This window comes from Crocuta crocuta, unplaced genomic scaffold (assembly GCF_008692635.1).
Source record: "Crocuta crocuta isolate KB4526 unplaced genomic scaffold, BGI_CrCroc_1.0 scaffold377, whole genome shotgun sequence".
Classification (NCBI taxonomy): Eukaryota; Metazoa; Chordata; class Mammalia; order Carnivora; family Hyaenidae; genus Crocuta; species Crocuta crocuta.
The window spans coordinates 1041301-1050580 of NW_027528209.1; positions in this window are offsets into that span (position 1 = coordinate 1041301).

Consider the following 9280-nt stretch of genomic DNA (forward strand, 5'->3'; position numbering starts at 1 on the left):
TTCCATTCGGTAAAGTGGTAGCTTCCTCCTTCAGAGGTCACATGAAAAACGGAAGATATGCTTTAAGACCTTTCATGGAAGGGTAGTAAAATAGCTGAAGGTTGAGTCAAAGTTGAGAAACTGCCTGTATGTCCACAACTCCATTAATATTTTTAGGCCATTCTTTTTTTCATTTTTTTAACATACATTTTATTTATTTATTTATTTATTTTTACCATTATCTTTTTTTATTCTCTTTCATCATCTCCAGGTTTGTTCAGATCATAATAGGCATGAAGGGGGAAAGAATCACATTTTTAAATTTACTCTGTCCAAAGTATATGACAATATTTAAAACCATGCCATTATCCTTTGGGGTGGGGGGAAACAAAAGCATTCAAAAATTTTGGCATTAAGATTAAAGATTAAGACCAATTTCCAGGGACGCCATTGTTTAAGGACAGGTAGTATTTTTCATTCCAATGATTTTACAGAAACATGGGAGTGATGTGTATACCTTGAATGAAATTTTCAAATCCTTGAAGGGCTTCTGCACTAGCATTTAAATAAAAACTAACATGTAAGCATAGTTTCAATGGCTGTCAATTTATTTTTGAGAGGCAAAGCATGAGCAGGGGAGGGACAGAGAGAGAGAGAAGTAGGCTCCTGGCTCTAAGCTATCAGCACACTGGGCTCAAACTCACCAACTGTGAGTTCATAACCTGAGCTGAAGTCAGATGCTTAGCTGACTAAGCCACCCAGGGGCCCCTAGTTCATCCTTTTAAATGATCCCATAGTAAATAATTTTTCTTTTTAGTCAAGACGTCCTGTTCATAACAGTACGCTAAAAGTTCTGTACCAATCAAAATCTCCTGAACACGCTAAGTTAAATGGGATAAGTTAGATCAACACTTATTTCTGATTCATTTAATGGCTCTGATTGATTTTCCTCCAGTCATGCAAAAAGATAAAAAATGATTCTGGGGGACAGCTGAGCCCTCAGTGGCAGATGTATGGGAAGCTTCTGTCTCTCCTCTGTCTGCGCACCTAGTCATGGCCATGCTATGTTGGAAACCCTGCACAGCACGGAAGAAATAGTACAAGTGGGTAAAGGAGGCAGAGTAGAGAGAGCAATCCAAGATGGAAAGATTCAAGGTGGTGGTAGCAGCTTTCAGGTAGCATCCCCGTCCATGGAGGAGGTGCCTACAGTTTACATCAAAGATGGTGGTCCTTCGTGGGGGGAAGTAAAGGTCCGGTGAGATGGACCTTCTTGAAGGATATGGCATGGAGACTTCGAAAAATTTCTCCTTCAGCTTCTTCCCTTTGTCATTTATTCATTTGGCAGACTGTGATCATCTCCTGTGTGCCAGGAATGGGGCTACTTGCGGATTCAAGAAATGAATTAGACCCCTTCCCAGGGTTCATAATTGAGAGAGGAAGAAGAACACATTCAGAGCAGTAAATGCTCTGGGGAAAGTGATGGAGGTCTCTTTGGGAACAAATCCTTGATGCCTTGAGTCCTCCGTGTATGTGCACATAGATCACAGACTAAGAGCTGAAACTAGAGATAAGCAAATATTTATTATGAGCTTTGGTTTTCCGTAGTTATTAGGTCATTGGATTTCCAAACAGTTTTTATGGCTCCGAAAGCAAGTTTTAAAGGCCCTCTGGCCAGCGTATCTGGTTTAATTCTAGGCTCATTTGCTTCCTGACTCTTTAAATAAGCCTTTGCAACATTGCATTCACATTTAGTGGGGTAAATATAATTTGCAGAAATCCAGGTCTCTTTATGGGAGTCCTCATGATCATATCACTGTTTCTTATCTTCTGTTTATTTATATGTCTATCCGAGGCCCTTTCCCCTCCATAAACAAAGCTATTTTCTTTGCTGCCATTTCAATGATTCTGTGGATACTTTTTGCTTTACCTCCTGCTGCTTATCAGTAGGCACGTGCCCTCGCTGGAGCAAATCACTCTCTGTTGCCCCATGGAACTACTTAGCTCTGTAATCTCAAACATTTATAACCATTTTGCACCTGGTAGAATTTTTCACATAAATGAAAGAGATATCTCAGACCTCATTTTGCCTCAGACCCATATGCTAGATCCAAGTCATGGTTTCTCATTCTGCCTTCTGACTTTTTAGAAGAGCAAATGCTAATACCACAACTGATAAATTTATTTATTTATTTTTTGATTTACACCCAAGTTAGCATATAGCGCAACGATGATTTCCTTAATGATCATCGATCATTAAGTAGATTCCTTAATGCCCTTTACCCATTAGCCCATCCCCCCTCCCACAGCCCCTCCAGTAACCCTCTGTTTGTTCACCATATTTAAGAGTCTCTTATGTTTTGTCCCCCTCCCTGCTCTTATATTATTTTTGCTTCCCTTCTCTTATGTTCATCATTTTGTATCTTAAATTCCTCATATGAGTGAAGTCATATGCTATTTGTCTTTCTCTGACTGACTAATTTCGCTTTGCATGAGGGCCTCTATTTCCATCCACATAGTTGCAAATGGCAAGACTTCATTCATTTTGATTGCCGAGTAATACTCCATTACACATGTATACCACATCTCCTTCATTCATCTGTCGATTGACATTTGGGCTGTTTCCATATTTTAGCTATTGTTGATAGTGCTGCTATAAATATTGGAGTGCAAGTGCCCCTTCGAAACAGCACACCTATATCCCTTGGATAGATACCTAGTAGTGCAATTGCTGAGTTGTAGGGTAGTTCTATTTTTAATTTTTTGGGGAACCTCCATACTGTTTTCCAGAGTGACTGCACCAGTATGCATTCCCACCAACAGAGCAAAAGAGATCCTCTTTCTCTGCATCCTCACCAACATCTGTTGTTGCCTGAGTTGTTAATGTTACCCACTCTGATGGGCTGAGGTGGTATCTCATTGTGGTTTTGATTTGTAGTTCCCTGATGATGAGTGATGTTGAGCATTTTTTCGTGTTGGTTAGCCATCTGGATGTCTTCTTTGGGGAAGGTCTATTCATGTCATTTACCCATTTCTTCACTGGATTATTTGGTTTTTTGGTGTTGAGTTTTATAAGTTCTTTATAGATTTTGGATACTAACCCTTTATCTGATATGTCCTTTGCAACTATCTTCTCCTATTCTGTTGGTTGCCTTTTAGTTTTGCTGATTGTTTCCTTCACTGTGCAGAAGATGAGGTCCCAATAGTTCATTTTTGCTTTGGTTTCCCTTGCCTCCGGAGATGTGTTGAATAAGAAGTTGCTACAACCGAGGTCAGAGAGGTTTTTGCCTGCTTTCTCCTCTAGGATTTTGATGGCTTCCTGTCTTATGTTTAGGTCTTTCATCCATTTTGAGTTTATTGAGCATGTGTCCAGTTTTCCCAGAACCAGTTGCTGAAGAGACTGTCTTTATTCCATTGGATATTCTTTCCTACTTGGTCAAAGATGAGTTGGTCATATGTTTGTGGGTCCATTTCTGAGTTCTATATTCTGTTCCATTGATCTGCATGTCAGTTTTTGTGCCAGTACCATACTGTCTTGAAAATTATAGCTNATTTTCCCAGAACTAGTTGCTGAAGAGACTGTCTTTATTCCATTGGATATTCTTTCCTACTTGGTCAAAGATGAGTTGGTCATATGTTTGTGGGTCCATTTCTGAGTTCTATATTCTGTTCCATTGATCTGCATGTCAGTTTTTGTGCCAGTACCATACTGTCTTGAAAATTATAGCTCTGTAATACAGGTTGACATCCAGGATTATGATGCCTTCAGCTTTGATTTTCTTTTTCAAGATTGCTTTGGCTCTTCAGGGTCTTTTCTGGTTCCATATACATTTTAGGATTGTTTGTTCTAGCTCTGTGAAGAATGCTGGTGTTATTTTAATAGGGATTACATTGAATGTGTGGATGCTTTGGGTAGTATTGACATTTTATTTTATTAAAAATATTTTTTGAAGTTTATTCATTTTTGGGAGAGTGAGAGAGACAGGCTGTGAGCAGGGGAGGGGCAGAGAGATAGAGGGAGATGCAGAATCCGAAGCAGGCTCTAGGCTCTGAGTGTCAGCACACAGCCCAATGCGAACTGTGAGACCATGACCTGAGCTGAAGTCAGATGGTAAACTGACTGAGCCACCCTGGTGCCTCTTTGGGTAGTATTGACATTTTGATCCAAGTTGTAGAAATCTTCTTAGAAGGAATCAGGAACGTTCTCTGGGCCCGTTACATGGCGGTGATAATGCTATGGAGATTATCTGGTGTGGTGACTATGAACTTGGCTGCAAGCTATTGGGCAGGACTGTGTGTCATCTTGCACCTTCTGCACCTGTCCCCATTTGGCATGTGATATAAATGCCAATCAGTGCTGAACTGAATGTACTCTTTAATTGTGTTTTAATATGCTTTAGAGCAGTGAATAATAGTGGAAAGAATTTTAAAGCATCTGTTTTACTATTTTTCACTTAAAATGTTTTGTTTAGGGGCATCTGGGTGGTTCAGTTGGTTTAGCATCTGACTTCGGTTCAGGTCATGATCTCACAATTTGTGGGTTTGAGCCCCGTGTTTCAGATTCTGTATCTCTCTCACTCTCTGCCCCTCACTGCTTATGCTCTCGCTATCTTTCTCTCTCTCTCTCTCAAAAATAAACAAACATAAAAAAAATTAAAAATGAATGTTTTGTTTACTTGCTTTTCAGTGTCTGTTGTAAAAGACCCTAGACTTTGGGCTTGGATTTCTGGAGTCATGATGCAAACCTAGTACTCTTAGTAAGCATCATGTTCCTAAAGTATTTCTCTGAACCAGGATGTCAAGAAAAAGCTAGAAGAAAAAAATTTCTTTATGAGCTATCAGTTGGTTCTCTGTTACTAAAGAACAAATTATCCCAGAGCTCAGTGACTTGGTAAATATTATCTCCCAGATTCTGTGGGCTGTGAATCCAGACACAGCTCATCCAGGTGCCTCTGGTTCATGGCCCGTTAAAAGACTGATATCAAGCTATCAGTTAAGGCTGGACCTCGGATTCCTATCTTTGATTTTTAAAATTTGAATCTTTTGGATTTTGGGTCCCTGACTCCCAGTCTTCATGTTTAAACTATGACCTGACCCTTGCCTACATTTTTCTGACCCCATTTAAGCCCTCGCTCCAACCAGCCTAAACCGTACTCCCATGCCTTGTCCTCCATCCCTGACTCCTACACCTGGTCTCAGTGTCTATAGTTCCTCCGCTCCTCAACTGTAGTTGGGGCCCCCATTTTAATCCCCATCCTTGCCCCCATTTACACTCGTACCTGATTTCTGCCCCCACTACCCACTCCACTGGCCCCGAGGACACACCTCAGCCCCTCCGGGTAGTAGCTCCACTCGACTAGGTCATGGCCCTCCATCTTCACTGAGCCCAGCATCCCACTGGGGAAGGATCACCCACTTGGGAGCCTCAGGTCCTCACTGGCTATTGGATGGAGACACTTGTCCTTTACCAAGTAGGCTTCTCCATATGGCAGCTCACAATAGGGCAGCTGGCTTTCCTCAGAAGGAACAAGTTAAGAGAGTCAAAGGCACACAGGACAGAAGCCACAGTCCTTTGGCAAACTAACCTCAGAAGTGACGTCTCTTCGCTTTTCTATTTGTTGGAATCAAGTCACGAGGGCCGGTCCACAGGGAAGAAGGTAATTTTCACAAGGGTAATTTTCACAAGAAGGTAATTTTCACAAGCATTCTAGGGGAGGAGGGATTATTGGAAGCCCATCTTGGAGGCTGCCTACCATGGGCTGAATATGTGTGTGTGAGTAAATGTGACTTTGGAAGCTGATCCTTCCCTGGTCAAGCCTCAAGATGGCTAAAGCCTCAGCCAACAGCCTGATTGCTGCTTAGTAACAGACCATGAGCCAGGGCCACCCTGATAGGTGCTGTGCCTGAGTTCTTAGGCCACAGAATATGCCAGATATATCTGTTGTTTTGAGTCTCTAAGCTTTGGGATAATTTGTTATGCACATATATATGTGAGCACACGAGCCTGTATGTATATACACATGTATATGCCTATACACACACATATCACACACACAGCAATTAGACATAAATATCTTTCAAAACAAGATCCCACTTCCGATAAGAGAAGATGATTCCCGTAGCTTGAACCGTCTGTTCTGTGTCACCAAACACATTCTTGATAGACAGGTTTACATTTGCAGGATGACCCTCTGCTTTGAGGTATTTCTCCAGTTTGAAAATAAAATATTTACATCTGTGAACTGAAGGAAAGAAGCAATCGATAGCTTTCGTTTTTGTTCCTGGGAAAGGCAAGTGCGACCCTCATGCCTGTTGGATGAGCCAAGCGACCTCGGTTAATTTGCTTAACACTCATCAGTGGAATTTTCAAGTGTATCATTATAAAACCTTCCCCGAGCAGTCAATAAAACAGGCCGCTGTTAGGAAGCAATTATTATTAATAATGATATTGATGCCGATACTGAATAGAGAAGGCAGAAGGAATGCCGGCGTGGAGTTTCTTCAGAGGCTCCAGACAGGCTCCAGCTGTCAGGGGCCTTTAAGGTCTCCAGGATCAAGGCGAGGTCACATGACGGTCACAAATGATTTTCAAGGTCGCTGCTGGATACAGATATCCACCACGACTGTGCCAGGGCAAAAGAGGGCGAATGAGAAGAAGCCAAGGAAAAAGAAAACTATGGTGGTCTCGTCTGGATCTTGGGCCCCAAAACCATCGTCCTTCATTGACTAGTTCTTCCCATGATCTTGCAGGTCACGCCTGCCCCTCCCTGCACACATGAGCTGACTCCCCCGCCTGCCCCCTGACTCCAGCCACCCTCGCCTGCTGCCGCTCCAAGTGCACGTGTGCACCTGCTTCAGAGCCTGGCGTGTGCTCATCCGTTTGGAACACGCCTCCTGTGGTTATTATCCCCAGGCCTTGTCTCCCATGCTTCCCTGAACGCCTCTTCCCAAAGAAGACTCTCCTATCAAAATACAAACACAAAACAAATAACCAAAAAAAGCTTTCCCTCTGTCATAAAGGCACCTTAGTCACCTTCTAGCCCTTAGGCTTTTGTTTTCTTCACAGCGCATTGCTCCAAATGTATCTCGCCAGTTTAGCATCTGTCTCCTCCAGCAAGACTGTGGGCTCTCTGATAGCAGGATGCCGGCCATTTCATGCATTCACCACGCAATACCCAGAACTTGGATCGGCACCTGGCACATAGTAGGTACTCAACCAACTTTTGTTGAATGAATAAGTATTAAATGCTTATACTTCGCCAGGTATAATGACCAGATATAATGACCAGCTCCCTGCATTTTCTTCTATAGACCTCGCGAGAGCTGCTAGGAGAAACTCTGTTAGCATTCTCACTATTTGAGCGTTGAATTCAAAGAAGTTAAGTTATCCAAAACTGCCCAGTGAGTGGGAGATGGATGTGGCCATGAGCCCAGGACTGTCTTCATCTGTGCTCTTACCCAAGTGACCCCTTTCAGTGAAATGATTATATAAATGTAGTCAGCATTGAGGTAGTAACAGAAACTCCTGTCAGATTGTATACATCAGCGGGACTTTGCCTGGTCCCCGCTGCTGAAAATAAGACAGAAAACTGCATCCAGGCCGGTATTGGCAGGGTCTGTCAGTGCTGTAATTGAGTTCCTTTCCTCCCTGGAGCCCTATCTTCCTTCCTTTTCTGGACAAGAGCGATCAAGGAAAAGTTTGCGTGAATTATCTTTAATTTGAAAATAAAGGGCAGAAAAGCAAACTGTCGTGGTAATTGCAGGAGAATTGAAGGGGAAGATATTTAAAATCACAGGTTTGTTCCCAATGCCAGGAGAAGGCTATTGAGGGCAAGGGATTGGCGCCTGGAATGAAATGCCCAGTGATCAGTTTCTCTTTCCGAGACCCTGCCAGCGCCCAATCTGTAGAAGGAATTTGGGAGATTGGGGAGTGTGTGTTGGTCCTGGGACCATAATCGCTTGGTTTTTCTAGCAACTCTTGTTTAATTGCTTTCTGAGTGGCTGGCACCATGCAGTGCCCATAACATACTATGTGCCTGTAAACCCTTGGCGAGAGCGGGCATTTGACTGACAGTGTGTTCACCATTCACAAACACCAGCACTTGCTCAAAACATTAGTAACTAAATACGCAGAGGTCATTGAATAGCATCTATTTGATCTGTGGATGTGGATGCCAAAAGATTCTTGTTTTCATTATAAAATATATTCCTGAACATCTGCTTAGCTTGGTGGATATAGAAGCACAAAACCTAGGCTGGAGTCAAATGTAGGTTGTATGCTCAGACTGGTTCTTCCACGTGACTTCTGTAGTACTGAGATGCGACAGATCTTCCGCCATAAACTTGTTTTTCTCTTTGCACGGCTCATGTTCGTAGTCCTCCCTCATTCACTGGCACACCTGAAACTAATGACTGTGGTTAGAGTACTTACCAAGGTAGTGATTGTCAGTAACAGGGAGCCAGGCGTAGTTGGCAAAAGCAGGCTAGAATCTTAGAGGACAATCCCAGGGACCCTCCAAGATAGGGTCCTTCTGGGAAGAATCACAAGGTTTTCAAGGACGAATTTCTAGTAAAATAAAATAGAGACATAAGGAGACAAGGTTCCCATAAAAAAAATAAAAATGAAAATGAAAAATAATGAAGAAGGGTGAGATAGTAAGGTGAAGGTAGTCAACAGCCCTCAGGCCCCATGCAGTTCCCTTATCGGCCAGCAGATAGCGCTGTTGGCATGCACATGTAACCTTGCATCTCCAGCCTGGTCAGGCTTCGCATTACAGTCTTCTAGAACTGGATTTGCTATGGGGAGGAGAGCTTACGTTAAGGTAAAAAGTACTGGACTCAGAATGAGGAGACATAAGGTACAACCCTAGCCCAAGCTCATCCTTGACAAGTGTCTGTGAATCAGCTTGGGGGCTGTCAAATGAGGGGGTGGGCTTGACTAGTAAAAAATACCCTTTTCCATGTCCGGAGTACTTCCTGCCTGCCGGACCCCGTGCGTCGCCCTTCCATCAGCAGGGGTACAAATCCTGGCTCTGCTGTAGGTTTGGGATCTGTGTGATTTGGGGCGAGTTACTTAATCTCTTTAAACTTCAGTTTCCTTATCTACAGATTAGCTGTAACAAATCTTCCTGAAATTACACCGGAGATTACATTAAGTGGATGTATATAAAACATTTTAGGTACATCATCTGCCATGTCAATAAATGGCAGCTATCATCAATTACCGATTTCCTCTTTTTTCTTTTTTTTAAGTTTATTTATTTACTTATCTTGAAAAAGAGAGAGCACAAGCGGGGGGGGGGGG